Source organism: Somniosus microcephalus, unplaced genomic scaffold (assembly GCF_052327205.1).
Source record: "Somniosus microcephalus isolate GS21.2 unplaced genomic scaffold, FLI_Smic_1.0 scaffold119, whole genome shotgun sequence".
In the NCBI taxonomy this organism is placed as follows: domain Eukaryota; kingdom Metazoa; phylum Chordata; class Chondrichthyes; order Squaliformes; family Somniosidae; genus Somniosus; species Somniosus microcephalus.
This window is the reverse complement of record NW_028225306.1, coordinates 675,877-686,956: the sequence shown is the minus strand read 5'-3', so window position 1 is coordinate 686,956 and position 11,080 is coordinate 675,877.

Sequence of the window (11,080 nt, the reverse complement as noted above, 5' to 3'; positions counted from 1 at the left end):
GTGAGAGCAGCTCAGTCAGCACAGAGCTGGGGCTGGAATCTGGGAGAGGGGCCGCAGGCAGCGGGCCTGGCAAAGGGGCACAAGCTTCACAATACAAGCTGCTTTCAAATGCACAATTGTTTCCTACAGGCAGCCTTGGTCAGTCTGCAAAAAAAACTGTTTAACAATTCATCATAACTCCCCTGCTTTAGGAGAGGCGTAGAGTGCAAAAAGCAAGGAAGTTATGATGAAACTGTGTAAAAGACTGGAGTCAGCTGTGGCTCAGTGGATAGCAGAGTCAGAAGGTTGTGGGTTCAAATCCCGCTCCAGGGACTTGAGCACATAAAGCGAGGCTGACACTCCAGTGCGGTGCTGAGGGAGCGCCGCACTGTCGGAGGGGCAGTACTGAGGGAGCGCCGCACTGTCGGAGGGGCAGTACTGAGGGAGCGCCGCACTGTCGGAGGGGCAGTACTGAGGGAGCGCCGCACTGTCGGAGGGGCACTGCTGAGGGAGCACTGCACTGTCAGAGGGGCAGTGTCATAGAGTGACAGAGTTATACAGCACAGAAAGAGGCCCTTCGGCCCATCGCGTCCGTGCCGGCCATCAAGCCCTGTCTAATCTAATCCCGTTTTCCAGCACTTGGTCCCTAGCCTTGTATGCTATGGTGTTTCAAGTGCTCATCCAAATGCTTCTTGAATGTTGTGAGGGTTCCTGCCTCTACCACCCTTTCAGGCAGTGAGTTCCAGATTCCAACCACCTTCTTGGTGAAAAAGTTCTTCCTGAAATCCCCTCTAAACCTCCTGCCCCTGACCTTGAATCTATGCCCCCTTGTTATTGACCCCTCTACTAAGGGAAAAAGTTCCTTTCTATCGACCCTATCTATGCCCCTCATAATTTTGTACACCTCAATCAGGTCCCCCCTCAGCCTTCTCTGCTCCAAGGAAAACAACCCCAGCCTGTCCAGTCTTTCTTCATAGCTGAAGCGCTCTAGCCCAGGTAACATCCTGGTGAATCTCCTCTGCACCCTCTCCAAAGCAATCACATCCTTCCTATAGTGTGGCGACCAGAACTGCACACAGTATTCCAGCTGTGGCCTTACCAGCGTTTTGTACAGCTCCATCATAACCTCCCTGCTCTTATATTCTATGCCTCGGCTGTCGGCGGGGCAGTACTGAGGGAACACTGCACTGTCGGTGGGGCAGAACTGAGGGAGTGCCGCACTGTCGGAGGGGCAGTACTGAGGGAGCGACACACTGTCGGAGGGGCAGTACTGAGGGAGTGCCGCACTGTCGGAGGGGCAGTGGATGTGGCGTATTTGGATTTTCAAAAGGCTTTCGATAAGGTCCCGCATAAGATATTAGCGTGTAAAGTTAAGGCACATGGGATTGGTAGCAAGGTATTGACTTGGATAGAGAACTGGTTGGCAGACAGGAAGCAAAGAGTTGGAATAAACGGCTCTTTTTCCGAGTGGCAGGCAGTGACTAGTGGGGTACCGCAGGGATCGGTCCTTGGACCCCAGCTATCACAATATATATTAATGATATGGATGAGGGAACTAGATGTAATATCTCCAAGTTTGCAGACGACACAAAGCTGGGTGGGCGTGTGTGCTGTGAGGAGGATGCCGAGAAACTCCAGTATGATTTGGACAGGTTGGGTGATTGGGCAGAAGCATGGCAGATGCAATATAACGTGGATAAATGCGAGGTCATCCACTTTGGTGTCAAAAACAGGAAGGCAGATTATTATCTGAATGGCAATAGATTGGGAGAAGGGGAATTGCAACGAGACCTGGGCGTCCTTGTGCACCGGTCGCTGAAGGTAAGCATGCAGGTGCAGCAGGCGGTGAAGAAGGCAAATGGTATGTTGGCTTCGTAGCAAGAGGGTTCGAGTACAAGAACAAGGATGTCTTGCTGCAGTTGTACACGGCCTTGGTGAGACCACATCTTGAGTATTGTATGCAGTTTTGGTCGCCTTTTCTGAGGAAGGATGTTCTTGCCATGGAAGGAGTGCAGCGAAGATTCACCAGACTGATACCTGGGATGGCAGGAATGACGTATGAGGAGAGATTGGGTCGTTTGGGCTTATACTCGCTGGAGTTTAGAAGAATGAGAGGGGATCTCATTGAAACTTATAAAATTCTAACAGGACTGGACAGACTGGATGCAGGAAGGATGTTCCCGATGGTGGGGGAGTCCAGAACCAGGGGACACAGTCTAAAGATAAGGGGTAAGCCATTTAGGACAGAGATGAGGAGGAATTTCTTCACCCAGAGAGTGGTGAACCTGTGGAATTCACTCACAAAGCTCGCACAGATAGCAGTGTGATAATGACCAGACAATCTGTATTGGTGATGTTGGGTGAGCGATAAATATTGGTCCCAGGACACAGGGAGAACTCCCCTTGCCCTTTTTAGGTTTTTAAACTGTCATTGAAGTTTCCCTCCCACTATTGTGAAGGGCGGGTATCCGCTGGGATACAGTCCCACAGTCACTGGTTGCCTTCTAGTGCCCCTCCGAGTGACCAATGTGTGAGGGTGTGCAGTGATTGTTGGCAGCCTATTCAACCTTGGGGGCATCACAGACAAAATCAAGCCCCCTTTGCAGACTCGGCCTTTGCTGCCAGGGTGACTGGACAGTGATCAGTAGCAGGAGCCCAGGGCACTGAGACTAACTGCAGTCTCCCCAACTGCATCCCAGGCCGGGATCAGCTGAGCACCCCCACAGTGTGCAGCTGGAATGTGCAACCTATCCTGGGGAGTGGGGGAAAGGGAGGTCAAGGGTCAGCACCGAATGTCCGTCAACCTTGACCCCCAGACTCCCTCACTCATAGAAATTTATAGCAGAGAAGGAGGCCATTCGGCCCATCTTGTCCGTGCCGGCCGACAAAGAGCTATCCACCCTAATCCCACTTTCCAGCACTTGGTCCGTAGCCTTGTAGGTTACGGCACTTCAAGTGCATATCCAAGTACTTTTTAAATGTGATGAGGGTTTCTGCCTCTACCACCCTTTCAGGCAGTGAGTTCCAGACCCCCACCACCCTCTGGGTGAAGAACATTTCTCCTCAAATCCCCTCTAAACCTCCGACCAATTACTTTAAATCTGTGCCCCCTGGTTATTGACCTCCCTGCTAAGGGAAATAGGTCCTTCCTATCCACTCGATCTAGGCCCCTCATAATTTTATACACCTCAGTTAAGTCTCCCCTCAGCCTCCTCTGTTCCAAAGAAAACAACCCCAGCCTATCCAATCTTTCCTCATAGCTAAAATTCCCCAGCCCAGGCCACATCCTCGTAAATCTCCTCTGCACCCTCTCTAGTGCAATCACATCCTTCCTGTAATGTGGTGACCAGAACTGCACGCAGTGTTCTAGCTGTGGCCTAACTAGTGTTTTATACAGTTCAAGCATAACCTCCCTGCTCTTATATTCTATGCCTCGGCTAATAAAGGCAAGTATCCCGTGTACTGTCTTAACCACCTTATCTACCTGTCCTGCTACCTTCAGGGATCTGTGGACAGGCACTCCAAGGTCCCTCTGATCCTCTGCACTTCTCAGTGTCCTACCATTTATAGTGTATTCCCTTGCCTTGTTAGCCCTCCCCAAATGCATTACCTCACACTTCTCCAGATTGAATTCCATTTGCCACTGTTCTGCCCACCTGACCAGCCCATTGATATCTTCCTGCAGTCTGCAGCTTTCTTCTTCATTATCAACCACACAGCCAACTTTTGCATCATCTGCAAACTTCTTAATCATACCCTGTACATTCAAGCCCAAATCATTGATCTCGACCACACAGAAAACCAAGTTGTGCAAGATGTCATGACGCCTGCACCTTTTATGACATCAAGACGTCCCAGTTCGCCTCACCAGCCACCCGCCCACTGCTCCAGTGATCTCTCTCCCTATTGGTCAGCAGACACGTCAATCCCGCCTGCTGCCCGCGGTCACGTGCCCCTGAGGCGCTCTCCGGCTCTGCCCAAGTGAATTCGGTCCATTCGGTGCCTGCGGAGCCCTCGGACTCTCAGGTTTGGATTCCCCTTTAGTCCCTCCCCTCCTCTGATCTCAATCAGATCTGGGGGAAAACTCACTTTCCCTCACTGATTGCGGCTCTTCACCAACACCGACTTTACAAAGAAAGCCCCGCGCGGCAGCCTGGAGCTCAGGGGCCCAGCGCGCAGGCGTGGGGGAGGATGATTGACAGGGGCCCACGGTGTGTGCTGAGCATGCGCGGTGCGGGCCGGGCGCCTGTGGAGCAGGAGAGGGCGGGGCCATGGGGCGCATGCGTGGGGTCAGCCACAACTCAGCGCGGCGGCCAGCGCGCTTTCTGGAGCGCGGTGGCTTGTGGGGATTGCAGCCGCCATTACTGTTGATCCTTTCAACCAGTTAGAGTCCAGACTGCTGTGTTGCCTGCCCGGTGCCAGGGTCCGAGACATCTCTTCCGGGCTGGAGAGGAACTTGCGGTGAGAGGGGGAGGAGCCAGTCGCCACGGTCCAACGACATAGGTAGAACTGGGAAAGAGGTTCTGCTGAGAGAGTATGAGCAGCTAGGGGCTAAATTAAATAGTAGAACCTCAAGCATAATAATGTCTGCATTCTTACCTGAGCCACGAGCAAATTGGCATGGGGTAAATAAAATTAGAGAGATGAATGCGTGGCTCAAAGACTGGTGTGGGAGAAATGGGTTTCGATTCCTGGGCACTGGCAGCAGTACTGGGGAAAATGGGATCTGTACTGTTGGGACGGTCTTCATCTGAACCGTGCTGGGACCAGTGTTCTGGTGAGTCGTATAACTAGGGCGGTAAAGAGGGCTTTAAACTAACTAGCGGGGGCAAGGGATCAAATTTGTTGAGATGTGTGATGCGCTATTAATTACTCATAAAAGACTGAGAGTTAGAAGAGTAACTAAAGGCTTTTATTAACAACAGAATGGAGGTCTGCCTCGCGTGGTCGACCGGTCCATGATACTAAGGGCTGGGGAGCAGTCACCTTTATACTAGGACCTGTGGGAGGAGTCAGCCGAGGCATGTCCAGGCATGTACACAGTGGAATACAAACAGGACAAACAGGAATACAAACAGTGGTTTACCACAATGTGGTAAATCAAAGAGTGGAGACAAAGCAATAGAGAACGGTATTAATATGGGAAATGATAAATAGACCGTGACAGGAAGGGATCGAGAGTACAAATCTAAGAGTAAAACAACAGATAAGGCTAGAGGTTACAAAAGTAATAAAAGGACAAAACTAAAGGCTCTGCATCTGAATGCACGTAGCATTCGAAACAAAACAGATGAACTGATAGCGCAAATAGAAATAAATAATATGATCTGATAGCCATTACAGAAACATGGCTGCACGATGACATAGATTGGGACCTGAATATTGAAGGGTACATGACATTTAGGAAGGACAGGAAGCAAGGAAAAGGTGGAGGGGTGGCTCTGTTAATTAATGATGGTATTAGCACAATAGAGAGGGATGACCCAAGTTCAGGAAACCAGGATGTAGAAGCGGTTTGGGTAGAGATGAGAAATGATAAAGGCAAGAAGTCACTTGTGGGAGCAGTGTACAGGCCCCCTGACAGTAACCACACGGTAGGATGGAGTATAAAGGAAGAAATAATGGGAGCTTGTCAGAAAGGTATGGCAATAATCATGGGGGATTTTAATCTACATATAGACTGGAAAAATCAGATGGGCAAAGGTAGCCTAGATGAGGAGTTCATAGAATGTTTTCGGGATAGTTTCTTAGAACAGCACGTTCTGGAGCCAACCAGAGAGCAGGCTATACTAGACCTGGTATTGTGCAATGAGATAGGATTAATTAATGACCTCATAGTGAAGGCACCCCTAGGTAGTAGCGATCATAATATGATTGAATTTTACATTCAGTTTGAGGGAGAGACGAGTGGGTCCAAGACTAGTATTTTAAACTTAAATAAGGGCAATTATGAGGGCATGAAAGCAGAGCTAGCTAAAGTGAACTGGCAAATTAGGTTAAGGGATAGGTCAATAGAGTTGCAGTGGCAGACATTTAAGGGGATATTTCAGAATACACAGAATAGATACATTCCAACGAGAAACAAAAATTCCAAGGGGAGGACCCACCATCCGTGGTTAACTAAAAAAGTTAAAGATAGTATCAGACTTAAAGAAAAAGTATATAATTGTGCAAAGATGGCTGGCAGGTCAGAAGATTGGACAGAATATAAAAAACAGCAAAAAATGACTAAAAGATTAATAAGGAGAGAAAAATGAGAGTACCAGAGAAAGCTCGCTAGAAATATAAACACAGATAGTAAGAGTTTCTATAGATATTTAAAAAAGAAAAGAGTTAACAAAGTGAGCGTTGGTCCTATAGAAAGTGAGTCTGGGGAATTAATAATGGAAAATAAGGAGATGGCAGTTGAATTAAACAGGTATTTTGCATCGGTCTTCACTATAGAGGATTCAAGTAACATCCCAGAAATAGCTGTAAATCAGGAAATGGAAGGGAGGGAGGAACTGAAGAAAATTACAATCACCAGGGAAGTGGTACTGAGCAAATTGTTGGAGCTGTGGGCTGACAAGTCCCCGGGTCCTGATGGACTTCTTTGAAACTCTCTTCCTCAGAGGGCGGTGGAAGCAGAGTCTTTGAATATTTTTAAGGCAGAGGTAGATAGATTCTTGATAAGCAAAGGGGTGAAAGGTTATCGGGGGTAGGTGGGAATGTGGAGTAATCAGATCAGCCATGATCTTATTGAATGGCGGAGCAGGCTCGAGGGGCCGAGTGGCCGACTCCTGCTCCTAATTTGTATGTTCGTATGTAACCTGTGCAGCAGCTGGGGCCTGAAAATCAGCTTCACTGCCCCTGGGCTGGGAAAGGGGGACATGAGGCAACATTCTCCCTCTTACCCCTTTCTACACTCCTTTTACAGGGTTTTAGAAGTGGAGCATTTACAGACAGGAAGCTCAGACCAAACATCACGTCAGGATCAGACAGACTCGCTCGATTCATCAGGACCTGAATCAATCGCTCCTCCAATCTGCTGACATGCCAGAGAGTTCACACAAATGAGAGACCTTTTAAATGTTCTGAGTGTGGGAAGAGCTTCAAAATCTACAAGTACCTGAAGTGACACCAGTGGCTACACACTGAGGAGAGCCCATTTACTGGCCCAGTGTGTGGGAAGGGATTCACTCAGTCATCCGCTCCGATGGCACACCAGCAAGATCACACTAGGGAGAGACCTTTAACCCACTCCGTGTGTGGGAAGGGGTCAATTGCACCCTCCGCGCTGCTGAGACACCAGCTTGTCCACACCGATGAGAGACACCAGCAAGTTCACACTGGGGAGAGGCCGTTCACCTGCTCCGTGTGTGGGAAGGGATTCACTCGGTCCTCTAATCTGCTGGCACACCAGCGAGTTCACACGGAGGAGAGGCCGGTAAAACATTCCAACTGTGGGAAAAGCTTTCAAAGGTCCCAGGAGCTGAAGGGACACCAGCTGGAGACAGCAGGAAAGAGACCGTTCACCTGCTCTGTGTGTGGGAAGGGATTCACTCAGCCATCAAGCCTGGTGAGACACCAGCAAGTTCACTCCGATGCGAGACCATTTAAATGTTCTGTCTGTGGGAAGAGCTTTAAAAGCTCCAGGAATCTGAACGAACACCAGCGAGTTCACACTGGGGAGAGACCGTTCACCTGCTCCATGTGTGGGAAGGGATTCACTCAGTCGTCCAACCTGCTGACACACCAGCAAGTTCACACTGTTCTGTAGCACAGCGCCCTGCAGACAGTTGGGGTGACATGAACATGGAATGGATGAATGTTTTATAAATTCTTGTACTGCTGTTTAATCTTTAAGACTGTTGTGCTGATGATTCCCTTCGATTAACTGTTCATGGTGTTACATAGAATGTACAGCACAGAAACAGGCCATTCGGCCCAACTGGTCCATGCCAGTGTTTATGCCCCACACCCACCCTACTTCAATTAACCCGATCAACATCTCCTCCCATTCCTTTATCCCTCATGTGGCTTCCTCATTAATCCATCTGTGCTGTTCACCTCAACTACTCCCTGTGGCAGCGAGTTCCACATTTTCACCATTCTCTGGGTAAAAAAGTTTCTCCTGAATTCCCTCCTGGATTTATTAGTGACTATTTTAAGTTTGTGGCCTCATAAATATGATGAGACTCTGTTAAGCTGACCAGTATGTTGTTGTACTTTGTCTTTTTCTGATGAATTAAACATTACTGAGCCCTTGTACGCGTGTTATGGGATGAAGTTATTTTTTATTCGTTCATGGGATGTGGGCGTCGCTGCCAAGGCCAACATTTATTGTCCATCCCTAATTGCCCTTGAGAAGGTGGTGGTGAGCCGCCTTCTTGAACTGCTGCTGTCCGTGTGGTGAAGGTACTCCCACAGTGCTGTCAGGGAGTTCCAGGACTTTGACCCAGCGACGATGAAGGAATGGCTGATATACTTCCAAGTCAGGATGGTGTTTGACTTGGAGTTGGTGGTCATAGAGTCATAGTGTTATACAGCACAGAAAGAGGCCCTTCGGCCCATCGTGTCCGCGCCGGCCATCAAGTCCTGTCTATTCTAATCCCATTTTCCAGCACTTGGTCCGTAGCCTTGTATGCTATGGCGTTTGAAGTGCTCATCTAAATGCTTCTTGAATGTTGTGAGGGTTCCTGCCTCTACCACCCTTTCAGGCAGTGAGTTCCAGATTCCAACCACCCTCTGGGTGAAAAGGTTTTTCCTCAAATCCCCTCTAAACCTCCTGCCCCTTACCTTGAAACGATGTCCCCTGGTTATTGACCCCTCTACTAAGGGGAAAAGTTCCTTTCTATTTACCCTATCTATGCCCCTCATAATTTTGTACACCTCAATCAGGTCCCCCCTCAGCCTTCTCTGCTCTAACGAAAACAACCCCAGCCTGTCCAGTCTCTCTTCATAGCTGAAGCGCTCCAGCCCAGGTAACATCTGGTGAATCTCCTCTGCAGCCTCTTGATATACCTATCAATTCATCCAATGAAAAGCGACGAGTTAAGACAGTAACTATAGGTTTTTATTGGCTAAATAACAGAGCCCACCCTCGTGGGTGATCGGATCCAACAAGGAGGAATACCAGCCAGTCGACCACCTTTATACCTGGGCAAGTAGGTGGAGCCATGGGCGGAGTCAGCAGTGGTCAGCCCAGGTATAACAGCGTGACAAGAGGCGACCTCGTGTAGTGATACAACAGTGTAAACAGTGATAACCATAGTGTAACGATAGTGAACGATAAAAGTGGTTTACCACATTCACCCCTTGTTTAGATTTGAGTCCGGCGGGGTGAAGTGTACTACCAGTTCGGGTATGTCAGTCTGTCCGGAGGCCTCGTAAGCCTTTCCGATCGTCGCAGCAGCGGCGGTGGTGATGCAGTATCCGATGTTAATGCTGGTGTCTGCGTGGTCGGCGAAGGCTCGTGGGGTTCTGGCATGCCGTCTACCTGGGCTGGATTTGGGGGGGTGGTGGGGGGTAACGGTGGTGTCTCAGGGATGCCCGAGGGTGCGAGGTCTCGTAAGGAGACTGTGTCCTCCCGCTCGTCTGGGTATGCGACATAGGCGTACTGGGGGTTGGCGTGCAGGAGGTCCACCCTCTCGACCAGGGGGTCCGTTTTATGGGCCCTCACGTGCTTTCGCAGCAAGACGGGCCCCGGAGAGGTCAGCCAAGTTGGTAGTGTGGTTCCCGTAGTCGACTTCCTGGGGAAAACAAACATTCGTTCATGGGGGGTGGCGTTAATGGCAGTGCAAAGCAGTGACCGGGTGGAATGCAGCGCTGGCAGGAAGTCCTCCCGGCAGCGAGAGGTTGGGAGGCCCTTGGACTTTAAGGCTAAGAGAACGGCCTTCCAGACAGTCGCGTTCTCTCTTTCCACCTGGCCGTTCCCTCGGGGGTTGTAGCTGGTGGTCCTGCTTGCAGCAATACCTCTCGCTCGTAGGAACTGGCGAAGTTCCTCGCTCATGAAGGAGGAGCCCCGGTCGCTATGTATATAGTTTGGGAACCCGAACACGGCGAAGAGGTCGTTCAGGCATTTGATGACCGTGGTACTGGTCATGTCTGGGCAGGGGAAGGCAAAGGGGAAACGGGAGTACTCATCAATGATGTTGAGGAAGTACACATTACGGTCAGAGGACGGGAGGGGCCCCTTAAAATCGATGCTCAAGCGCTCGAAGGGGCGGGTGGCCTTGATCAGGCTTGCTCTGTCCGGCCTAAAGAAATGCGGTTTGCATTCGGCACAGGTTTGGCAGTTCCTGGTCATGGTCCTGACCTCCTCGATGGAGTAGGGCAGGTTGCGGGCCTTAATGAAGTGGTAAAGTCTGGTGACCCCGGGGTGGCAGAGGTCGTTGTGGAGGGTCTGCGGTCTATCAATTTGCGCGTTGGCGCAAGTACTTCGTGATAGAGCATCTGGGGGTTCGTTCAGTTTACCAGGCCGGTACAAGATATCATAATCATAGGTGGAGAGCTCGATTCTCCACCTCAAGATCTTGTCGTTCTTGATTTTGCCCCTCAGCTTATTAAACATAAAAGCGACCGAACGCTGGTCGGTGAGGAGGGTAAATCGTTTGCCTGCCAGGTAATGCCTCCAGCGTCGTACAGCCTCCACGATCGCCTGGGCCTCCTTCTCGACCGAGGAGTGTCGGATCTCAGGGCCCTGGAGGGTCCTTGAGAAGAAGGCCACCGGTCTCTCCTCCTGGTTAAGGGTTGCGGCTAGGGCGAAGTCGGATGCATCGCTCTCCACTTGGAAAGGGATAGACTCATCCACCGCGTGCATTGTGGCCTTAGCAATGTCTCCCTTAATGAGGGAGAAGGCTGCGCACGCTTCTGCCGTCAGGGGGAAGGAGGCGGACTTCATGAGGGGTCTGGCTTTGTCCGCATAATTCGGCACCCATTGGGCATAGTAGGCGAAGAGCCCCAGGGTCCTCTTCAGCGCCTTTGGACAGTGGGGGAGGGGGAGCTCCATGAGGGGGTGCATTCTTTTGGGGTCGGGGCCGATGACTCCGTTCTCTACTACGCAGCCGAGGATGGCAAGGCGCGAGGTGTTAAACACACATTTCTCCTTATTGTAGGTGAG